Source organism: Channa argus, unplaced genomic scaffold (assembly GCF_033026475.1).
Source record: "Channa argus isolate prfri unplaced genomic scaffold, Channa argus male v1.0 Contig030, whole genome shotgun sequence".
Taxonomy (NCBI): domain Eukaryota; kingdom Metazoa; phylum Chordata; class Actinopteri; order Anabantiformes; family Channidae; genus Channa; species Channa argus.
The window spans coordinates 363,421-385,822 of record NW_027125249.1 but is presented as its reverse complement, the minus strand read 5'-3'; the positions used below and the strand labels follow the sequence as shown (position 1 = coordinate 385,822).

At 41.4% G+C, this 22,402-nt stretch overlaps 3 non-coding genes and 20 pseudogenes across 3 annotated transcripts; all 23 read left to right on the top strand.

Moving 5' to 3' along the window:
* The first annotated feature begins 305 nt into the window (after nucleotides 1–305).
* On the top strand, nucleotides 306–424 carry LOC137115902 (5S ribosomal RNA; annotated as a pseudogene).
* Nucleotides 425–1,281: 857 nt separating this feature from the next.
* On the top strand, nucleotides 1,282–1,400 carry LOC137116254 (5S ribosomal RNA; annotated as a pseudogene).
* An 867-nt stretch (nucleotides 1,401–2,267) lies between these two features.
* On the top strand, nucleotides 2,268–2,386 carry LOC137115901 (5S ribosomal RNA; annotated as a pseudogene).
* An 857-nt stretch (nucleotides 2,387–3,243) lies between these two features.
* LOC137116059 (5S ribosomal RNA) lies at nucleotides 3,244–3,362 on the top strand (annotated as a pseudogene).
* Nucleotides 3,363–4,219: 857 nt separating this feature from the next.
* On the top strand, nucleotides 4,220–4,338 carry LOC137115940 (5S ribosomal RNA; annotated as a pseudogene).
* Nucleotides 4,339–5,205: 867 nt separating this feature from the next.
* Nucleotides 5,206–5,324, top strand: LOC137115926 (5S ribosomal RNA). The gene has a single exon (XR_010913568.1). It is a non-coding gene; the product is annotated as a 5S ribosomal RNA (ribosomal RNA).
* An 857-nt stretch (nucleotides 5,325–6,181) lies between these two features.
* On the top strand, nucleotides 6,182–6,300 carry LOC137116253 (5S ribosomal RNA; annotated as a pseudogene).
* Nucleotides 6,301–7,167: 867 nt separating this feature from the next.
* Nucleotides 7,168–7,286, top strand: LOC137116184 (5S ribosomal RNA; annotated as a pseudogene).
* An 867-nt stretch (nucleotides 7,287–8,153) lies between these two features.
* Nucleotides 8,154–8,272, top strand: LOC137115936 (5S ribosomal RNA; annotated as a pseudogene).
* Nucleotides 8,273–9,129: 857 nt separating this feature from the next.
* Nucleotides 9,130–9,248, top strand: LOC137116057 (5S ribosomal RNA; annotated as a pseudogene).
* Nucleotides 9,249–10,105: 857 nt separating this feature from the next.
* On the top strand, nucleotides 10,106–10,224 carry LOC137115939 (5S ribosomal RNA; annotated as a pseudogene).
* An 867-nt stretch (nucleotides 10,225–11,091) lies between these two features.
* Nucleotides 11,092–11,210, top strand: LOC137115976 (5S ribosomal RNA). Its single transcript, XR_010913573.1, has one exon. It is a non-coding gene; the product is annotated as a 5S ribosomal RNA (ribosomal RNA).
* An 859-nt stretch (nucleotides 11,211–12,069) lies between these two features.
* LOC137116119 (5S ribosomal RNA) lies at nucleotides 12,070–12,189 on the top strand (annotated as a pseudogene).
* An 867-nt stretch (nucleotides 12,190–13,056) lies between these two features.
* Nucleotides 13,057–13,175, top strand: LOC137115900 (5S ribosomal RNA; annotated as a pseudogene).
* An 875-nt stretch (nucleotides 13,176–14,050) lies between these two features.
* LOC137115899 (5S ribosomal RNA) lies at nucleotides 14,051–14,169 on the top strand (annotated as a pseudogene).
* Nucleotides 14,170–15,026: 857 nt separating this feature from the next.
* LOC137116252 (5S ribosomal RNA) lies at nucleotides 15,027–15,145 on the top strand (annotated as a pseudogene).
* An 867-nt stretch (nucleotides 15,146–16,012) lies between these two features.
* Nucleotides 16,013–16,131, top strand: LOC137116321 (5S ribosomal RNA; annotated as a pseudogene).
* Nucleotides 16,132–16,998: 867 nt separating this feature from the next.
* LOC137115897 (5S ribosomal RNA) lies at nucleotides 16,999–17,117 on the top strand (annotated as a pseudogene).
* An 857-nt stretch (nucleotides 17,118–17,974) lies between these two features.
* On the top strand, nucleotides 17,975–18,093 carry LOC137115896 (5S ribosomal RNA; annotated as a pseudogene).
* Nucleotides 18,094–18,960: 867 nt separating this feature from the next.
* On the top strand, nucleotides 18,961–19,079 carry LOC137115965 (5S ribosomal RNA). Its single transcript, XR_010913572.1, has one exon. It is a non-coding gene; the product is annotated as a 5S ribosomal RNA (ribosomal RNA).
* An 867-nt stretch (nucleotides 19,080–19,946) lies between these two features.
* LOC137115895 (5S ribosomal RNA) lies at nucleotides 19,947–20,065 on the top strand (annotated as a pseudogene).
* An 868-nt stretch (nucleotides 20,066–20,933) lies between these two features.
* Nucleotides 20,934–21,052, top strand: LOC137116023 (5S ribosomal RNA; annotated as a pseudogene).
* An 857-nt stretch (nucleotides 21,053–21,909) lies between these two features.
* On the top strand, nucleotides 21,910–22,028 carry LOC137115947 (5S ribosomal RNA; annotated as a pseudogene).
* Nucleotides 22,029–22,402: the final 374 nt, after the last annotated feature.

The window sequence follows — 22,402 nt, the reverse complement described above, 5'->3', positions numbered from 1 at the left end:
TTTTGTTTATTATGTTGGCCTTGGTTCGCCCTGAGTTGTAGTGTCATGTTTTGTTTGACACTTTCTTTCGTTTAAAATAAATATCATTCTGTTGGAACATCTCAATCCTGGATTTTGGTTTGAGGATCGGAGAGGGAACATGCAAATTTATCTTTGTATGTTTCACCCTGACCCCCTAGACAGGGGCGTAACAGACCAGTACAGTTATAGTACTTTGTACTTTGCCACATTTATCTTCTTCTTAGCAAGTGTCATGCATTCTGCTTCTCTAGCGTTTTTAAGAGCTGTTGATAATGTCAAATGCAGCTTACGGCCACACCGCTCTCTAAGCGCCCGATCTCGTCCGATCTCGGCAGCCAAATAGAGCCGGGCCTGGTTAGTACTTGGTAGGAAGACCGCCTGGGAATACCAGGTGCTGTAAGCTTTTTTGCTTGGGTTTAGAGGCAGCACAAGCTGGTGTTACTGCCTATTTATTCATAGAAATTGTTCTATATTTTCATCAAATTTTGTTCTTTCATTGCTGTTTTGCTACTTTATTGGTTTGCCAACCATCGTGCTTCATTACTAGTAGACCATGTTACGGTCCTGGCCATATGTGTTGTTTTTATTTTCTTGTTCTTATAGGTGCCCTGCCTGATTGGCCGGATTGGGGGGCAGTACAGGAAGCTGATTGGTCCATCCTACACTTCCTGGAGTTTTAAAAGTACGGTTCCCAACAGCTAGCGAGGCTCTTTCTGGCATCAGCACCTGTTTGCTGTTCTTGGTTTCCAAACCTTATTTAGCATTTTTGAATTGTTAGGTTTTGTGCCGTGGTTTTGTTTATAAATTGTATATTTTGTAAATAGTATTAAATCTGTAGGGGTGAACTGCCATTTTCTTTGGACTGTTTTCACATTAGGGAGTTAGGGTTAGCGACTGTCTTTTGGTTTGTTTATTTCTATCAGGCTAGCTAGCACTTTCTGTGGGAAATGGCTTATTTTGTTTATTATGTTGCCCTTGGTTCGCCCTGAGTTGTAGTGTCATGTTTTGTTTGACACTTTCTTTCGTTTAAAATAAATATCATTCTGTTGGAACATCTCAATCCTGGATTTTGGTTTGGGGATCGGAGAGGGAACATGCTAATTTATCTTTGTATGTTGCACCCTGAGCCCCTAGACAGGGGCGTAACAGACCAGTACAGTTATAGTACTTTGTACTTTGCCACATTTATCTTCTTCTTAGCAAGTGTCATGCATTCTGCTTCTCCAGCGTTTTTAAGAGCTGTTGATGATGTCATATGCAGCTTACGGCCACACCGCTCTCTAAGCGCCCGATCTCGCCCAATCTCGGCAGCCAAATAGAGCCGGGCCTGGTTAGTACTTGGTAGGAAGACCGCCTGGGAATACCAGGTGCTGTAAGCTTTTTTGCTTGGGTTTACGGGCAGCTCAAGCTGGTGTTACTGCCTATTTATTCATAGAAATTGTTCTATATTTTCATCAAATTTTGTTCTTTCATTGCTGTTTTGCTACTTTATTGGTTTGTCAACCATCGTGCTTCATTACTAGTAGACCATGTTACGGTCCTGGCCATATGTGTTGTTTTTATTTTCTTGTTCTTATAGGTGCCCTGCCTGATTGGCCGGATTTGGGGGAAGTACAGGAAGCTGATTGGTCCATCCTACACTTCCTGGAGTTTTAAATGTACGGTTCCCAACAGCTAGCGAGGCTCTTTCTGGCAGCAGCACCTGTTTGCTGTTCTTGGTTTCCAAATCTTATTTAGCATTTTTGAATTGTTAGGTTTTGTGCCGTGGTTTTGTTTATAAATTGTATATTTTGTAAATAGTATTAAATCTGTAGGGGTGAACTGCCATTTTCTTTTGATTGTTTTCTCTTGTTTTCACATTAGGGAGTTAGGGTTAGCGACTGTCTTTTGGTTTGTTTATTTCTATCAGGCTAGCTAGCACTTTCTGTGGGAAATGGCTTATTTTGTTTATTATGTTGGCCTTGGTTCGCCCTGAGTTGTAGTGTCATGTTTTGTTTGACACTTTCTTTCGTTTAAAATAAATATCATTCTGTTGGAACATCTCGATCCTGGATTTTGGTTTGAGGATCGGAGAGGGAACATGCAAATTTATCTTTGTATGTTTCACCCTGACCCCCTAGACAGGGGCGTAACAGACCAGTACAGTTATAGTACTTTGTACTTTGCCACATTTATCTTCTTCTTAGCAAGTGTCATGCATTCTGCTTCTCTAGCGTTTTTAAGAGCTGTTGATGATGTCAAATGCAGCTTACGGCCACACCGCTCTCTAAGCGCCCGATCTCGTCCGATCTCGGCAGCCAAATAGAGCCGGGCCTGGTTAGTACTTGGTAGGAAGACCGCCTGGGAATACCAGGTGCTGTAAGCTTTTTTGCTTGGGTTTACAGGCAGCACAAGCTGGTGTTACTGCCTATTTATTCATAGAAATTGTTCTATATTTTCATCAAATTTTGTTCTTTCATTGCTGTTTTGCTACTTTATTGGTTTGCCAACCATCGTGCTACATTACTAGTAGACCATGTTACGGTCCTGGCCATATGTGTTGTTTTTATTTTCTTGTTCTTATAGGTGCCCTGCCTGATTGGCCGGATTGGGGGGCAGTACAGGAAGCTGATTGGTCCATCCTACACTTCCTGGAGTTTTAAAGGTACGGTTCCCAACAGCTAGCGAGGCTCTTTCTGGCATCAGCACCTGTTTGCTGTTCTTGGTTTCCAAACCTTATTTAGCATTTTTGAATTGTTAGGTTTTGTGCCGTGGTTTTGTTTATAAATTGTATATTTTGTAAATAGTATTAAATCTGTAGGGGTGAACTGCCATTTTCTTTGGACTGTTTTCACATTAGGGAGTTAGGGTTAGCGACTGTCTTTTGGTTTGTTTATTTCTATCAGGCTAGCTAGCACTTTCTGTGGGAAATGGCTTATTTTGTTTATTATGTTGCCCTTGGTTCGCCCTGAGTTGTAGTGTCATGTTTTGTTTGACACTTTCTTTCGTTTAAAATAAATATCATTCTGTTGGAACATCTCGATCCTGGATTTTGGTTTGGGGATCGGAGAGGGAACATGCTAATTTATCTTTGTATGTTGCACCCTGACCCCCTAGAAAGGGGCGTAACAGACAAGTACAGTTATAGTACTTTGTACTTTGACACATTTATCTTCTTCTTAGCAAGTGTCATGCATTCTGCTTCTCCAGCGTTTTTAAGAGCTGTTGATGATATCAAATGCAGCTTACGGCCACACCGCTCTCTAAGCGCCCGATCTCGTCCGATCTCGGCAGCCAAATAGAGCCGGGCCTGGTTAGTACTTGGTAGGAAGACCGCCTGGGAATACCAAGTGCTGTAAGCTTTTTTGCTTGGGTTTACGGGCAGCACAAGCTGGTGTTACTGCCTATTTATTCATAGAAATTGTTCTATATTTTCATCAAATTTTGTTCTTTCATTGCTGTTTTGCTACTTTATTGGTTTGCCAACCATCGTGCTTCATTACTAGTAGACCATGTTACGGTCCTGGCCATATGTGTTGTTTTTATTTTCTTGTTCTTATAGGTGCCCTGCCTGATTGGCTGGATTGGGGGGCAGTACAGGAAGCTGATTGGTCCATCCTACACTTCCTGGAGTTTTAAAAGTACGGTTCCCAACAGCTAGCGAGGCTCTTTCTGGCATCAGCACCTGTTTGCTGTTCTTGGTTTCCAAACCTTATTTAGCATTTTTGAATTGTTAGGTTTTGTGCCGTGGTTTTGTTTATAAATTGTATATTTTGTAAATAGTATTAAATCTGTAGGGGTGAACTGCCATTTTCTTTGGACTGTTTTCACATTAGGGAGTTAGGGTTAGTGACTGTCTTTTGGTTTGTTTATTTCTATCAGGCTAGCTAGCACTTTCTGTGGGAAATGGCTTATTTTGTTTATTATGTTGGCCTTGGTTCGCCCTGAGTTGTAGTGTCATGTTTTGTTTGACACTTTCTTTCGTTTAAAATAAATATCATTCTGTTGGAACATCTCGATCCTGGATTTTGGTTTGGGGATCGGAGAGGGAACATGCTAATTTATCTTTGTATGTTGCACCCTGACCCCCTAGAAAGGGGCGTAACAGACCAGTACAGTTATAGTACTTTGTACTTTGACACATTTATCTTATTCTTAGCAAGTGTCATGCATTCTGCTTCTCCAGCGTTTTTAAGAGCTGTTGATGATGTCAAATGCAGCTTACGGCCACACCGCTCTCTAAGCGCCCGATCTCGTCAGATCTCGGCAGCCAAATAGAGCCGGGCCTGGTTAGTACTTGGTAGGAAGACCGCCTGGGAATACCAGGTGCTGTAAGCTTTTTTGCTTGGGTTTACGGGCAGCACAAGCTGGTGTTACTGCCTATTTATTCATAGAAATTGTTCTATATTTTCATCAAATTTTGTTCTTTCATTGCTGTTTTGCTACTTTATTGGTTTGTCAACCATCGTGCTTCATTACTAGTAGACCATGTTACGGTCCTGGCCATATGTGTTGTTTTTATTTTCTTGTTCTTATAGGTGCCCTGACTGATTGGCCGTATTTGGGGGAAGTACAGGATGCTGATTGGTCCATCCTACACTTCCTGGAGTTTTAAATGTACGGTTCCCAACAGCTAGCGAGGCTCTTTCTGGCAGCAGCACCTGTTTGTTGTTCTTGGTTTCCAAATCTTATTTAGCATTTTTGAATTGTTAGGTTTTGTGCCGTGGTTTTGTTTATAAATTGTATATTTTGTAAATAGTATTAAATCTGTAGGGGTGGACTGCCATTTTCTTTTGATTGTTTTCTCTTGTTTTCACATTAGGGAGTTAGGGTTAGCGACTATCTTTTGGTTTGTTTATTTCTATCAGGCTAGCTAGCACTTTCTGTGGGAAATGGCTTATTTTGTTTATTATGTTGGCCTTGGTTCGCCCTGAGTTGTAGTGTCATGTTTTGTTTGACACTTTCTTTCGTTTAAAATAAATATCATTCTGTTGGAACATCTCAATCCTGGATTTTGGTTTGAGGATCGGAGAGGGAACATGCAAATTTATCTTTGTATGTTTCACCCTGACCCCCTAGACAGGGGCGTAACAGACCAGTACAGTTATAGTACTTTGTACTTTGCCACATTTATCTTCTTCTTAGCAAGTGTCATGCATTCTGCTTCTCTAGCGTTTTTAAGAGCTGTTGATAATGTCAAATGCAGCTTACGGCCACACCGCTCTGTAAGCGCCCGATCTCGTCCGATCTCGGCAGCCAAATAGAGCCGGGCCTGGTTAGTACTGGGTAGGAAGACCGCCTGGGAATACCAGGTGCTGTAAGCTTTTTTGCTTGGGTTTACAGGCAGCACAAGCTGGTGTTACTGCCTATTTATTCATAGAAATTGTTCTATATTTTCATCAAATTTTGTTCTTTCATTGCTGTTTTGCTACTTTATTGGTTTGTCAACCATCGTGCTTCATTACTAGTAGACCATGTTACGGTCCTGGCCATATGTGTTGTTTTTATTTTCTTGTTCTTATAGGTGCCCTGCCTGATTGGCCGGATTGGGGGGCAGTACAGGAAGCTGATTGGTCCATCCTACACTTCCTGGAGTTTTAAAAGTACGGTTCCCAACAGCTAGCGAGGCTCTTTCTGGCATCAGCACCTGTTTGCTGTTCTTGGTTTCCAAACCTTATTTAGCATTTTTGAATTGTTAGGTTTTGTGCCGTGGTTTTGTTTATAAATTGTATATTTTGTAAATAGTATTAAATCTGTAGGGGTGAACTGCCATTTTCTTTGGACTGTTTTCACATTAGGGAGTTAGGGTTAGCGACTGTCTTTTGGTTTGTTTATTTCTATCAGGCTAGCTAGCACTTTCTGTGGGAAATGGCTTATTTTGTTTATTATGTTGCCCTTGGTTCGCCCTGAGTTGTAGTGTCATGTTTTGTTTGACACTTTCTTTCGTTTAAAATAAATATCATTCTGTTGGAACATCTCAATCCTGGATTTTGGTTTGGGGATCGGAGAGGGAACATGCTAATTTATCTTTGTATGTTGCACCCTGAGCCCCTAGACAGGGGCGTAACAGACCAGTACAGTTATAGTACTTTGTACTTTGCCACATTTATCTTCTTCTTAGCAAGTGTCATGCATTCTGCTTCTCCAGCGTTTTTAAGAGCTGTTGATGATGTCATATGCAGCTTACGGCCACACCGCTCTCTAAGCGCCCGATCTCGCCCAATCTCGGCAGCCAAATAGAGCCGGGCCTGGTTAGTACTTGGTAGGAAGACCGCCTGGGAATACCAGGTGCTGTAAGCTTTTTTGCTTGGGTTTACGGGCAGCTCAAGCTGGTGTTACTGCCTATTTATTCATAGAAATTGTTCTATATTTTCATCAAATTTTGTTCTTTCATTGCTGTTTTGCTACTTTATTGGTTTGTCAACCATCGTGCTTCATTACTAGTAGACCATGTTACGGTCCTGGCCATATGTGTTGTTTTTATTTTCTTGTTCTTATAGGTGCCCTGCCTGATTGGCCGGATTTGGGGGAAGTACAGGAAGCTGATTGGTCCATCCTACACTTCCTGGAGTTTTAAATGTACGGTTCCCAACAGCTAGCGAGGCTCTTTCTGGCAGCAGCACCTGTTTGCTGTTCTTGGTTTCCAAATCTTATTTAGCATTTTTGAATTGTTAGGTTTTGTGCCGTGGTTTTGTTTATAAATTGTATATTTTGTAAATAGTATTAAATCTGTAGGGGTGAACTGCCATTTTCTTTTGATTGTTTTCTCTTGTTTTCACATTAGGGAGTTAGGGTTAGCGACTGTCTTTTGGTTTGTTTATTTCTATCAGGCTAGCTAGCACTTTCTGTGGGAAATGGCTTATTTTGTTTATTATGTTGGCCTTGGTTCGCCCTGAGTTGTAGTGTCATGTTTTGTTTGACACTTTCTTTCGTTTAAAATAAATATCATTCTGTTGGAACATCTCGATCCTGGATTTTGGTTTGGGGATCGGAGAGGGAACATGCTAATTTATCTTTGTATGTTGCACCCTGACCCCCTAGAAAGGGGCGTAACAGACCAGTACAGTTATAGTAGTTTGTACTTTGCCACATTTATCTTCTTCTTAGCAAGTGTCATGCATTCTGCTTCTCCAGCGTTTTTAAGAGCTGTTGATGATATCAAATGCATGTTACGGCCACACCGCTCTCTAAGCGCCCGATCTCGTCCGATCTCGGCAGCCAAATAGGGCCGGGCCTGGTTAGTACTTGGTAGGAAGACCGCCTGGGAATACCAGGTGCTGTAAGCTTTTTTGCTTGGGTTTACGGGCAGCTCAAGCTGGTGTTACTGCCTATTTATTCATAGAAATTGTTCTATATTTTCATCAAATTTTGTTCTTTCATTGCTGTTTTGCTACTTTATTGGTTTGTCAACCATCGTGCTTCATTACTAGTAGACCATGTTACGGTCCTGGCCATATGTGTTGTTTTTATTTTCTTGTTCTTATAGGTGCCCTGCCTGATTGGCCGGATTTGGGGGAAGTACAGGATGCTGATTGGTCCATCCTACACTTCCTGGAGTTTTAAATGTACGGTTCCCAACAGCTAGCGAGGCTCTTTCTGGCAGCAGCACCTGTTTGCTGTTCTTGGTTTCCAAATCTTATTTAGCATTTTTGAATTGTTAGGTTTTGTGCCGTGGTTTTGTTTATAAATTGTATATTTTGTAAATAGTATTAAATCTGTAGGGGTGGACTGCCATTTTCTTTTGATTGTTTTCTCTTGTTTTCACATTAGGGAGTTAGGGTTAGCGACTATCTTTTGGTTTGTTTATTTCTATCAGGCTAGCTAGCACTTTCTGTGGGAAATGGCTTATTTTGTTTATTATGTTGGCCTTGGTTCGCCCTGAGTTGTAGTGTCATGTTTTGTTTGACACTTTCTTTCATTTAAAATAAATATCATTCTGTTGGAACATCTCAATCCTGGATTTTGGTTTGAGGATCGGAGAGGGAACATGCAAATTTATCTTTGTATGTTTCACCCTGACCCCCTAGACAGGGGCGTAACAGACCAGTACAGTTATAGTACTTTGTACTTTGCCACATTTATCTTCTTCTTAGCAAGTGTCATGCATTCTGCTTCTCTAGCGTTTTTAAGAGCTGTTGATGATGTCAAATGCAGCTTACAGCCACACCGCTCTCTAAGCGCCCGATCTCGTCCGATCTCGGCAGCCAAATAGAGCCGGGCCTGGTTAGTACTTGGTAGGAAGACCCCCTGGGAATACCAGGTGCTGTAAGCTTTTTTGCTTGGGTTTACAGGCAGCACAAGCTGGTGTTACTGCCTATTTATTCATAGAAATTGTTCTATATTTTCATCAAATTTTGTTCTTTCATTGCTGTTTTGCTACTTTATTGGTTTGCCAACCATCGTGCTACATTACTAGTAGACCATGTTACGGTCCTGGCCATATGTGTTGTTTTTATTTTCTTGTTCTTATAGGTGCCCTGCCTGATTGGCCGGATTGGGGGGCAGTACAGGAAGCTGATTGGTCCATCCTACACTTCCTGGAGTTTTAAAGGTACGGTTCCCAACAGCTAGCGAGGCTCTTTCTGGCATCAGCACCTGTTTGCTGTTCTTGGTTTCCAAACCTTATTTAGCATTTTTGAATTGTTAGGTTTTGTGCCGTGGTTTTGTTTATAAATTGTATATTTTGTAAATAGTATTAAATCTGTAGGGGTGAACTGCCATTTTCTTTGGACTGTTTTCACATTAGGGAGTTAGGGTTAGCGACTGTCTTTTGGTTTGTTTATTTCTATCAGGCTAGCTAGCACTTTCTGTGGGAAATGGCTTATTTTGTTTATTATGTTGCCCTTGGTTCGCCCTGAGTTGTAGTGTCATGTTTTGTTTGACACTTTCTTTCGTTTAAAATAAATATCATTCTGTTGGAACATCTCGATCCTGGATTTTGGTTTGGGGATCGGAGAGGGAACATGCTAATTTATCTTTGTATGTTGCACCCTGACCCCCTAGAAAGGGGCGTAACAGACAAGTACAGTTATAGTACTTTGTACTTTGACACATTTATCTTCTTCTTAGCAAGTGTCATGCATTCTGCTTCTCCAGCGTTTTTAAGAGCTGTTGATGATATCAAATGCAGCTTACGGCCACACCGCTCTCTAAGCGCCCGATCTCGTCCGATCTCGGCAGCCAAATAGAGCCGGGCCTGGTTAGTACTTGGTAGGAAGACCGCCTGGGAATACCAAGTGCTGTAAGCTTTTTTGCTTGGGTTTACGGGCAGCACAAGCTGGTGTTACTGCCTATTTATTCATAGAAATTGTTCTATATTTTCATCAAATTTTGTTCTTTCATTGCTGTTTTGCTACTTTATTGGTTTGCCAACCATCGTGCTTCATTACTAGTAGACCATGTTACGGTCCTGGCCATATGTGTTGTTTTTATTTTCTTGTTCTTATAGGTGACCTGCCTGATTGGCTGGATTGGGGGGCAGTACAGGAAGCTGATTGGTCCATCCTACACTTCCTGGAGTTTTAAAAGTACGGTTCCCAACAGCTAGCGAGGCTCTTTCTGGCATCAGCACCTGTTTGCTGTTCTTGGTTTCCAAACCTTATTTAGCATTTTTGAATTGTTAGGTTTTGTGCCGTGGTTTTGTTTATAAATTGTATATTTTGTAAATAGTATTAAATCTGTAGGGGTGAACTGCCATTTTCTTTGGACTGTTTTCACATTAGGGAGTTAGGGTTAGTGACTGTCTTTTGGTTTGTTTATTTCTATCAGGCTAGCTAGCACTTTCTGTGGGAAATGGCTTATTTTGTTTATTATGTTGGCCTTGGTTCGCCCTGAGTTGTAGTGTCATGTTTTGTTTGACACTTTCTTTCGTTTAAAATAAATATCATTCTGTTGGAACATCTCGATCCTGGATTTTGGTTTGGGGATCGGAGAGGGAACATGCTAATTTATCTTTGTATGTTGCACCCTGACCCCCTAGAAAGGGGCGTAACAGACCAGTACAGTTATAGTACTTTGTACTTTGACACATTTATCTTATTCTTAGCAAGTGTCATGCATTCTGCTTCTCCAGCGTTTTTAAGAGCTGTTGATGATGTCAAATGCAGCTTACGGCCACACCGCTCTCTAAGCGCCCGATCTCGTCAGATCTCGGCAGCCAAATAGAGCCGGGCCTGGTTAGTACTTGGTAGGAAGACCGCCTGGGAATACCAGGTGCTGTAAGCTTTTTTGCTTGGGTTTACGGGCAGCACAAGCTGGTGTTACTGCCTATTTATTCATAGAAATTGTTCTATATTTTCATCAAATTTTGTTCTTTCATTGCTGTTTTGCTACTTTATTGGTTTGTCAACCATCGTGCTTCATTACTAGTAGACCATGTTACGGTCCTGGCCATATGTGTTGTTTTTATTTTCTTGTTCTTATAGGTGCCCTGACTGATTGGCCGTATTTGGGGGAAGTACAGGATGCTGATTGGTCCATCCTACACTTCCTGGAGTTTTAAATGTACGGTTCCCAACAGCTAGCGAGGCTCTTTCTGGCAGCAGCACCTGTTTGTTGTTCTTGGTTTCCAAATCTTATTTAGCATTTTTGAATTGTTAGGTTTTGTGCCGTGGTTTTGTTTATAAATTGTATATTTTGTAAATAGTATTAAATCTGTAGGGGTGGACTGCCATTTTCTTTTGATTGTTTTCTCTTGTTTTCACATTAGGGAGTTAGGGTTAGCGACTATCTTTTGGTTTGTTTATTTCTATCAGGCTAGCTAGCACTTTCTGTGGGAAATGGCTTATTTTGTTTATTATGTTGGCCTTGGTTCGCCCTGAGTTGTAGTGTCATGTTTTGTTTGACACTTTCTTTCGTTTAAAATAAATATCATTCTGTTGGAACATCTCAATCCTGGATTTTGGTTTGAGGATCGGAGAGGGAACATGCAAATTTATCTTTGTATGTTTCACCCTGACCCCCTAGACAGGGGCGTAACAGACCAGTACAGTTATAGTACTTTGTACTTTGCCACATTTATCTTCTTCTTAGCAAGTGTCATGCATTCTGCTTCTCTAGCGTTTTTAAGAGCTGTTGATAATGTCAAATGCAGCTTACGGCCACACCGCTCTGTAAGCGCCCGATCTCGTCCGATCTCGGCAGCCAAATAGAGCCGGGCCTGGTTAGTACTTGGTAGGAAGACCGCCTGGGAATACCAGGTGCTGTAAGCTTTTTTGCTTGGGTTTACAGGCAGCACAAGCTGGTGTTACTGCCTATTTATTCATAGAAATTGTTCTATATTTTCATCAAATTTTGTTCTTTCATTGCTGTTTTGCTACTTTATTGGTTTGTCAACCATCGTGCTTCATTACTAGTAGACCATGTTACGGTCCTGGCCATATGTGTTGTTTTTATTTTCTTGTTCTTATAGGTGCCCTGCCTGATTGGCCGGATTGGGGGGCAGTACAGGAAGCTGATTGGTCCATCCTACACTTCCTGGAGTTTTAAAAGTACGGTTCCCAACAGCTAGCGAGGCTCTTTCTGGCATCAGCACCTGTTTGCTGTTCTTGGTTTCCAAACCTTATTTAGCATTTTTGAATTGTTAGGTTTTGTGCCGTGGTTTTGTTTATAAATTGTATATTTTGTAAATAGTATTAAATCTGTAGGGGTGAACTGCCATTTTCTTTGGACTGTTTTCACATTAGGGAGTTAGGGTTAGCAACTGTCTTTTGGTTTGTTTTTTTTTCTATCAGGCTAGCTAGCACTTTCTGTGGGAAATGGCTTATTTTGTTTATTATGTTGGCCTTGGTTCGCCCTGAGTTGTAGTGTCATGTTTTGTTTGACACTTTCTTTCGTTTAAAATAAATATCATTCTGTTGGAACATCTCGATCCTGGATTTTGGTTTGGGGATCGGAGAGGGAACATGCTAATTTATCTTTGTATGTTGCACCCTGACCCCGTAGACAGGGGCGTAACAGACCAGTACAGTTATAGTACTTTGTACTTTGCCACATTTATCTTCTTCTTAGCAAGTGTCATGCATTCTGCTTCTCCAGCGTTTTTAAGAGCTGTTGATGATGTCGAATGCAGCTTACGGCCACACCGCTCTCTAAGCGCCCGATCTCGTCCGATCTCGGCAGCCAAATAGAGCTGGGCCTGGTTAGTAACTTGGTAGGAAGACCGCCTGGGAATACCAGGTGCTGTAAGCTTTTTTGCTTGGGTTTACGGGCAGCACAAGCTGGTGTTACTGCCTATTTATTCATAGAAATTGTTCTATATTTTCATCAAATTTTGTTCTTTCATTGCTGTTTTGCTACTTTATTGGTTTGTCAACCATCGTGCTTCATTACTAATAGACCATGTTACGGTCCGGGCCATATGTGTTGTTTTTATTTTCTTGTTCTTATAGGTGCCCTGCCTGATTGGCCGGATTGGGGGGCAGTACAGGAAGCTGATTGGTCCATCCTACACTTCCTGGAGTTTTAAAAGTACGGTTCCCAACAGCTAGCGAGGCTCTTTCTGGCATCAGCACCTGTTTGCTGTTCTTGGTTTCCAAACCTTATTTAGCATTTTTGAATTGTTAGGTTTTGTGCCGTGGTTTTGTTTATAAATTGTATATTTTGTAAATAGTATTAAATCTGTAGGGGTGGACTGCCATTTTCTTTTGATTGTTTTCTCTTGTTTTCACATTAGGGAGTTAGGGTTAGCGACTGTCTTTTGGTTTGTTTATTTCTATCAGGCTAGCTAGCACTTTCTGTGGGAAATGGCTTATTTTGTTTATTATGTTGGCCTTGGTTCGCCCTGAGTTGTAGTGTCATGTTTTGTTTGACACTTTCTTTCGTTTAAAATAAATATCATTCTGTTGGAACATCTCGATCCTGGATTTTGGTTTGGGGATCGGAGAGGGAACATGCTAATTTATCTTTGTATGTTGCACCCTGACCCCCTAGAAAGGGGCGTAACAGACCAGTACAGTTATAGTACTTTGTACTTTGCCACATTTATCTTCTTCTTAGCAAGTGTCATGCATTCTGCTTCTCTAGCGTTTTTAAGAGCTGTTGATGATGTCAAATGCAGCTTACGGCCACACCGCTCTCTAAGCGCCCGATCTCGTCCGATCTCGGCAGCCAAATAGAGCCGGGCCTGGTTAGTACTTGGTAGGAAGACCGCCTGGGAATACCAGGTGCTGTAAGCTTTTTTGCTTGGGTTTACGGGCAGCACAAGCTGGTGTTACTGCCTATTTATTCATAGAAATTGTTCTATATTTTCATCAAATTTTGTTCTTTCATTGCTGTTTTGCTACTTTATTGGTTTGCCAACCATCGTGCTTCATTACTAGTAGACCATGTTACGGTCCTGGCCATATGTGTTGTTTTTATTTTCTTGTTCTTATAAGTGCCCTGCCTGATTGGCCGGATTGGGGGGCAGTACAGGAAGCTGATTGGTCCATCCTACACTTCCTGGAGTTTTAAAAGTACGGTTCCCAACAGCTAGCGAGGCTCTTTCTGGCAGAAGCACCTCTTTGCTGTTCTTGCTTTCCAAACCTTATTTATTATCACCTTATTTATTATCATTTTTGAATTGTTAGGTTTTGTGCCGTGGTTTTGTTTATAAATTGTATATTTTGTAAATAGTATTAAATCTGTAGGGGTGAACTGCCATTTTCTTTGGACTGTTTTCACATTAGGGAGTTAGGGTTAGCGACTGTCTTTTGGTTTGTTTATTTCTATCAGGCTAGCTAGCACTTTCTGTGGGAAATGGCTTATTTTGTTTATTATGTTGGCCTTGGTTCGCCCTGAGTTGTAGTGTCATGTTTTGTTTGACACTTTCTTTCGTTTAAAATAAATATCATTCTGTTGGAACATCTCGATCCTGGATTTTGGTTTGGGGATCGGAGAGGGAAAATGCTAATTTATCTTTGTATGTTGCACCCTGACCCCCTAGACAGGGGCGTAACAGACCAGTACAGTTATAGTACTTTGTACTTTGACACATTTATCTTTTTATTAGCAAGTGTCATGCATTCTGCTTCTCTAGCGTTTTTAAGAGCTGTTGATGATGTCAAATGCAGCTTACGGCCACACCGCTCTCTAAGCGCCCGATCTCGTCCGATCTCGGCAGCCAAATAGAGCCGGGCCTGGTTAGTACTTGGTAGGAAGACCGCCTGGGAATACCAGGTGCTGTAAGCTTTTTTGCTTGGGTTTACGGGCAGCTCAAGCTGGTGTTACTGCCTATTTATTCATAGAAATTGTTCTATATTTTCATCAAATTTTGTTCTTTCATTGCTGTTTTGCTACTTTATTGGTTTGTCAACCATCGTGCTTCATTACTAGTAGACCATGTTACGGTCCTGGCCATATGTGTTGTTTTTATTTTCTTGTTCTTATAGGTGCCCTGCCTGATTGGCCGGATTTGGGGGAAGTACAGGAAGCTGATTGGTCCATCCTACACTTCCTGGAGTTTTAAATGTACGGTTCCCAACAGCTAGCGAGGCTCTTTCTGGCAGCAGCACCTGTTTGCTGTTCTTGGTTTCCAAATCTTATTTAGCATTTTTGAATTGTTAGGTTTTGTGCCGTGGTTTTGTTTATAAATTGTATATTTTGTAAATAGTATTAAATCTGTAGGGGTGAACTGCCATTTTCTTTGGACTGTTTTCACATTAGGGAGTTAGGGTTAGCGACTGTCTTTTGGTTTGTTTATTTCTATCAGGCTAGCTAGCACTTTCTGTGGGAAATGGCTTATTTTGTTTATTATGTTGGCCTTGGTTCGCCCTGAGTTGTAGTGTCATGTTTTGTTTGACACTTTCTTTCGTTTAAAATAAATATCATTCTGTTGGAACATCTCAATCCTGGATTTTGGTTTGGGGATCGGAGAGGGAACATGCTAATTTATCTTTGTATGTTGCACCCTGAGCCCCTAGACAGGGGCGTAACAGACCAGTACAGTTATAGTACTTTGTACTTTGCCACATTTATCTTCTTCTTAGCAAGTGTCATGCATTCTGCTTCTCCAGCGTTTTTAAGAGCTGTTGATGATGTCATATGCAGCTTACGGCCACACCGCTCTCTAAGCGCCCGATCTCGCCCAATCTCGGCAGCCAAATAGAGCCGGGCCTGGTTAGTACTTGGTAGGAAGACCGCCTGGGAATACCAGGTGCTGTAAGCTTTTTTGCTTGGGTTTACGGGCAGCTCAAGCTGGTGTTACTGCCTATTTATTCATAGAAATTGTTCTATATTTTCATCAAATTTTGTTCTTTCATTGCTGTTTTGCTACTTTATTGGTTTGTCAACCATCGTGCTTCATTACTAGTAGACCATGTTACGGTCCTGGCCATATGTGTTGTTTTTATTTTCTTGTTCTTATAGGTGCCCTGCCTGATTGGCCGGATTTGGGGGAAGTACAGGAAGCTGATTGGTCCATCCTACACTTCCTGGAGTTTTAAATGTACGGTTCCCAACAGCTAGCGAGGCTCTTTCTGGCAGCAGCACCTGTTTGCTGTTCTTGGTTTCCAAATCTTATTTAGCATTTTTGAATTGTTAGGTTTTGTGCCGTGGTTTTGTTTATAAATTGTATATTTTGTAAATAGTATTAAATCTGTAGGGGTGAACTGCCATTTTCTTTTGATTGTTTTCTCTTGTTTTCACATTAGGGAGTTAGGGTTAGCGACTGTCTTTTGGTTTGTTTATTTCTATCAGGCTAGCTAGCACTTTCTGTGGGAAATGGCTTATTTTGTTTATTATGTTGGCCTTGGTTCGCCCTGAGTTGTAGTGTCATGTTTTGTTTGACACTTTCTTTCGTTTAAAATAAATATCATTCTGTTGGAACATCTCGATCCTGGATTTTGGTTTGGGGATCGGAGAGGGAACATGCTAATTTATCTTTGTATGTTGCACCCTGACCCCCTAGAAAGGGGCGTAACAGACCAGTACAGTTATAGTACTTTGTACTTTGACACATTTATCTTCTTCTTAGCAAGTGTCATGCATTCTGCTTCTCCAGCGTTTTTAAGAGCTGTTGATGATATCAAATGCATGTTACGGCCACACCGCTCTCTAAGCGCCCGATCTCGTCCGATCTAGGCAGCCAAATAGGGCCGGGCCTGGTTAGTACTTGGTAGGAAGACCGCCTGGGAATACCAGGTGCTGTAAGCTTTTTTGCTTGGGTTTACGGGCAGCTCAAGCTGGTGTTACTGCCTATTTATTCATAGAAATTGTTCTATATTTTCATCAAATTTTGTTCTTTCATTGCTGTTTTGCTACTTTATTGGTTTGTCAACCATCGTGCTTCATTACTAGTAGACCATGTTACGGTCCTGGCCATATGTGTTGTTTTTATTTTCTTGTTCTTATAGGTGCCCTGCCTGATTGGCCGGATTTGGGGGAAGTACAGGATGCTGATTGGTCCATCCTACACTTCCTGGAGTTTTAAATGTACGGTTCCCAACAGCTAGCGAGGCTCTTTCTGGCAGCAGCACCTGTTTGCTGTTCTTGGTTTCCAAATCTTATTTAGCATTTTTGAATTGTTAGGTTTTGTGCCGTGGTTTTGTTTATAAATTGTATATTTTGTAAATAGTATTAAATCTGTAGGGGTGGACTGCCATTTTCTTTTGATTGTTTTCTCTTGTTTTCACATTAGGTAGTTAGGGTTAGCGACTATCTTTTGGTTTGTTTATTTCTATCAGGCTAGCTAGTACTTTCTGTGGGAAATGGCTTATTTTGTTTATTATGTTGGTCTTGGTTCGCCCTGAGTTGTAGTGTCATGTTTTGTTTGACACTTTCTTTCGTTTAAAATAAATATCATTCTGTTGGAACATCTCAATCCTGGATTTTGGTTTGAGGATCGGAGAGGGAACATGCAAATTTATCTTTGTATGTTTCACCCTGACCCCCTAGACAGGGGCGTAACAGACCAGTACAGTTATAGTACTTTGTACTTTGCCACATATATCTTCTTCTTAGCAAGTGTCATGCATTCTGCTTCTCTAGCGTTTTTAAGAGCTGTTGATAATGTCAAATGCAGCTTACGGCCACACCGCTCTCTAAGCGCCCGATCTCGTCCGATCTCGGCAGCCAAATAGAGCCGGGCCTGGTTAGTACTTGGTAGGAAGACCGCCTGGGAATACCAGGTGCTGTAAGCTTTTTTGCTTGGGTTTACAGGCAGCACAAGCTGGTGTTACTGCCTATTTATTCATAGAAATTGTTCTATATTTTCATCAAATTTTGTTCTTTCATTGCTGTTTTGCTACTTTATTGGTTTGCCAACCATCGTGCTACATTACTAGTAGACCATGTTACGGTCCTGGCCATATGTGTTGTTTTTATTTTCTTGTTCTTATAGGTGCCCTGCCTGATTGGCCGGATTGGGGGGCAGTACAGGAAGCTGATTGGTCCATCCTACACTTCCTGGAGTTTTAAAAGTACGGTTCCCAACAGCTAGCGAGGCTCTTTCTGGCATCAGCACCTGTTTGCTGTTCTTGGTTTCCAAACCTTATTTAGCATTTTTGAATTGTTAGGTTTTGTGCCGTGGTTTTGTTTATAAATTGTATATTTTGTAAATAGTATTAAATCTGTAGGGGTGAACTGCCATTTTCTTTGGACTGTTTTCACATTAGGGAGTTAGGGTTAGCGACTGTCTTTTGGTTTGTTTATTTCTATCAGGCTAGCTAGCACGTTCTGTGGGAAATGGCTTATTTTGTTTATTATGTTGGCCTTGGTTCGCCCTGAGTTGTAGTGTCATGTTTTGTTTGACACTTTCTTTCGTTTAAAATAAATATCATTCTGTTGGAACATCTCGATCCTGGATTTTGGTTTGGGGATCGGAGAGGGAACATGCTAATTTATCTTTGTATGTTGCACCCTGACCCCCTAGAAAGGGGCGTAACAGACCAGTACAGTTATAGTAGTTTGTACTTTGCCACATTTATCTTCTTCTTAGCAAGTGTCATGCATTCTGCTTCTCCAGCGTTTTTAAGAGCTGTTGATGATATCAAATGCAGCTTACGGCCACACCGCTCTCTAAGCGCCCGATCTCGTCCGATCTCGGCAGCCAAATAGAGCCGGGCCTGGTTAGTACTTGGTAGGAAGACCGCCTGGGAATACCAGGTGCTGTAAGCTTTTTTGCTTGGGTTTACGGGCAGCACAAGCTGGTGTTACTGCCTATTTATTCATAGAAATTGTTCTATATTTTCATCAAATTTTGTTCTTTCATTGCTGTTTTGCTACTTTATTGGTTTGCCAACCATCGTGCTTCATTACTAGTAGACCATGTTACGGTCCTGGCCATATGTGTTGTTTTTATTTTCTTGTTCTTATAGGTGCCCTGCCTGATTGGCTGGATTGGGGGGCAGTACAGGAAGCTGATTGGTCCATCCTACACTTCCTGGAGTTTTAAAAGTACGGTTCCCAACAGCTAGCGAGGCTCTTTCTGGCAGCAGCACCTGTTTGCTGTTCTTGGTTTCCAAATCTTATTTAGCATTTTTGAATTGTTAGGTTTTGTGCCGTGGTTTTGTTTATAAATTGTATATTTTGTAAATAGTATTAAATCTGTAGGGGTGGACTGCCATTTTCTTTTGATTGTTTTCTCTTGTTTTCACATTAGGGAGTTAGGGTTAGCGACTATCTTTTGGTTTGTTTATTTCTATCAGGCTAGCTAGCACTTTCTGTGGGAAATGGCTTATTTTGTTTATTATGTTGGCCTTGGTTCGCCCTGAGTTGTAGTGTCATGTTTTGTTTGACACTTTCTTTCGTTTAAAATAAATATCATTCTGTTGGAACATCTCAATCCTGGATTTTGGTTTGAGGATCGGAGAGGGAACATGCAAATTTATCTTTGTATGTTTCACCCTGACCCCCTAGACAGGGGCGTAACAGACCAGTACAGTTATAGTACTTTGTACTTTGCCACATTTATCTTCTTCTTAGCAAGTGTAATGCATTCTGCTTCTCTAGCGTTTTTAAGAGCTGTTGATAATGTCAAATGCAGCTTACGGCCACACCGCTCTGTAAGCGCCCGATCTCGTCCGATCTCGGCAGCCAAATAGAGCCGGGCCTGGTTAGTACTTGGTAGGAAGACCGCCTGGGAATACCAGGTGCTGTAAGCTTTTTTGCTTGGGTTTACGGGCAGCACAAGCTGGTGTTACTGCCTATTTATTCATAGAAATTGTTCTATATTTTCATCAAATTTTGTTCTTTCATTGCTGTTTTGCTACTTTATTGGTTTGCCAACCATCGTGCTTCATTACTAGTAGACCATGTTACGGTCCTGGCCATATGTGTTGTTTTTATTTTCTTGTTCTTATAGGTGCCCTGCCTGATTGGCTGGATTGGGGGGCAGTACAGGAAGCTGATTGGTCCATCCTACACTTCCTGGAGTTTTAAAAGTACGGTTCCCAACAGCTAGCGAGGCTCTTTCTGGCAGCAGCACCTGTTTGCTGTTCTTGGTTTCCAAATCTTATTTAGCATTTTTGAATTGTTAGGTTTTGTGCCGTGGTTTTGTTTATAAATTGTATATTTTGTAAATAGTATTAAATCTGTAGGGGTGGACTGCCATTTTCTTTTGATTGTTTTCTCTTGTTTTCACATTAGGGAGTTAGGGTTAGCGACTATCTTTTGGTTTGTTTATTTCTATCAGGCTAGCTAGCACTTTCTGTGGGAAATGGCTTATTTTGTTTATTATGTTGGCCTTGGTTCGCCCTGAGTTGTAGTGTCATGTTTTGTTTGACACTTTCTTTCGTTTAAAATAAATATCATTCTGTTGGAACATCTCAATCCTGGATTTTGGTTTGAGGATCGGAGAGGGAACATGCAAATTTATCTTTGTATGTTTCACCCTGACCCCCTAGACAGGGGCGTAACAGACCAGTACAGTTATAGTACTTTGTACTTTGCCACATTTATCTTCTTCTTAGCAAGTGTCATGCATTCTGCTTCTCTAGCGTTTTTAAGAGCTGTTGATGATGTCAAATGCAGCTTACGGCCACACCGCTCTCTAAGCGCCCGATCTCGTCCGATCTCGGCAGCCAAATAGAGCCGGGCCTGGTTAGTACTTGGTAGGAAGACCGCCTGGGAATACCAGGTGCTGTAAGCTTTTTTGCTTGGGTTTACGGGCAGCTCAAGCTGGTGTTACTGCCTATTTATTCATAGAAATTGTTCTATATTTTCATCAAATTTTGTTCTTTCATTGCTGTTTTGCTACTTTATTGGTTTGTCAACCATCGTGCTTCATTACTAGTAGACCATGTTACGGTCATGGCCATATGTGTTGTTTTTATTTTCTTGTTCTTATAGGTGCCCTGCCTGATTGGCCGGATTTGGGGGAAGTACAGGAAGCTGATTGGTCCATCCTACACTTCCTGGAGTTTTAAAAGTACGGTTCCCAACAGCTAGCGAGGCTCTTTCTGGCAGCAGCACCTGTTTGCTGTTCTTAGTTTCCAAATCTTATTTAGCATTTTTGAATTGTTAGGTTTTGTGCCGTGGTTTTGTTTATAAATTGTATATTTTGTAAATAGTATTAAATCTGTAGGGGTGGACTGCCATTTTTCTTTTGATTGTTTTCTCTTGTTTTCACATTAGGGAGTTAGGGTTAGCGACTATCTTTTGGTTTTTTTATTTCTATCAGGCTAGCTAGCACTTTCTGTGGGAAATGGCTTATTTTGTTTATTATGTTGGCCTTGGTTCGCCCTGAGTTGTAGTGTCATGTTTTGTTTGACACTTTCTTTCGTTTAAAATAAATATCATTCTGTTGGAACATCTCGATTCTGGATTTTGGTTTGGGGATCGGAGAGGGAACATGCTAATTTATCTTTGTATGTTGCACCCTGACCCCCTAGACAGGGGCGTAACAGACCAGTACAGTTATAGTACTTTGTACTTTGCCACATTTATCTTCTTCTTAGCAAGTGTCATGCATTCTGCTTCTCCAGCGTTTTTAAGAGCTGTTGATGATGTCAAATGCAGCTTACGGCCACACCGCTCTCTGAGCGCCCGATCTCGTCCGATCTCGGCAGCCAAATAGGGCCGGGCCTGGTTAGTACTTGGTAGGAAGACCGCCTGGGAATACCAGGTGCTGTAAGCTTTTTTGCTTGGGTTTACGGGCAGCTCAAGCTGGTGTTACTGCCTATTTATTCATAGAAATTGTTCTATATTTTCATCAAATTTTGTTCTTTCATTGCTGTTTTGCTACTTTATTGGTTTGTCAACCATCGTGCTTCATTACTAGTAGACCATGTTACGGTCCTGGCCATATGTGTTGTTTTTATTTTGTTGTTCTTATAGGTGCCCTGCCTGATTGGCCGGATTTGGGGGAAGTACAGGATGCTGATTGGTCCATCCTACACTTCTTGGAGTTTTAAATGTACGGTTCCCAACAGCTAGCGAGGCTCTTTCTGGCAGCAGCACCTGTTTGCTGTTCTTGGTTTCCAAATCTTATTTAGCATTTTTGAATTGTTAGGTTTTGTGCCGTGGTTTTGTTTATAAATTGTATATTTTGTAAATAGTATTAAATCTGTAGGGGTGAACTGCCATTTTCTTTGGACTGTTTTCACATTAGGGAGTTAGGGTTAGCGACTGTCTTTTGGTTTGTTTCTTTCTATCAGGCTAGCTAGCACTTTCTGTGGGAAATGGCTTATTTTGTTTATTATGTTGGCCTTGGTTCGCCCTGAGTTGTAGTGTCATGTTTTGTTTGACACTTTCTTTCGTTTAAAATAAATATCATTCTGTTGGAACATCTCGATCCTGGATTTTGGTTTGGGGATCGGAGAGGGAACATGCTAATTTATCTTTGTATGTTGCACCCTGACCCCCTAGAAAGGGGCGTAACAGACCAGTACAGTTATAGTAGTTTGTACTTTGCCACATTTATCTTCTTCTTAGCAAGTGTCATGCATTCTGCTTCTCCAGCGTTTTTAAGAGCTGTTGATGATATCAAATGCAGCTTACGGCCACACCGCTCTCTAAGCGCCCGATCTCGTCCGATCTCGGCAGCCAAATAGAGCCGGGCCTGGTTAGTACTTGGTAGGACGACCGCCTGGGAATACCAGGTGCTGTAAGCTTTTTTGCTTGGGTTTACGGGCAGCACAAGCTGGTGTTACTGCCTATTTATTCATAGAAATTGTTCTATATTTTCATCAAATTTTGTTCTTTCATTGCTGTTTTGCTACTTTATTGGTTTGCCAACCATCGTGCTTCATTACTAGTAGACCATGTTACGGTCCTGGCCATATGTGTTGTTTTTATTTTCTTGTTCTTATAGGTGCCCTGCCTGATTGGCTGGATTGGGGGGCAGTACAGGAAGCTGATTGGTCCATCCTACACTTCCTGGAGTTTTAAAAGTATGGTTCCCAACAGCTAGCGAGGCTCTTTCTGGCATCAGCACCTGATTGCTGTTCTTGGTTTCTAAACCTTATTTAGCATTTTTGAATTGTTA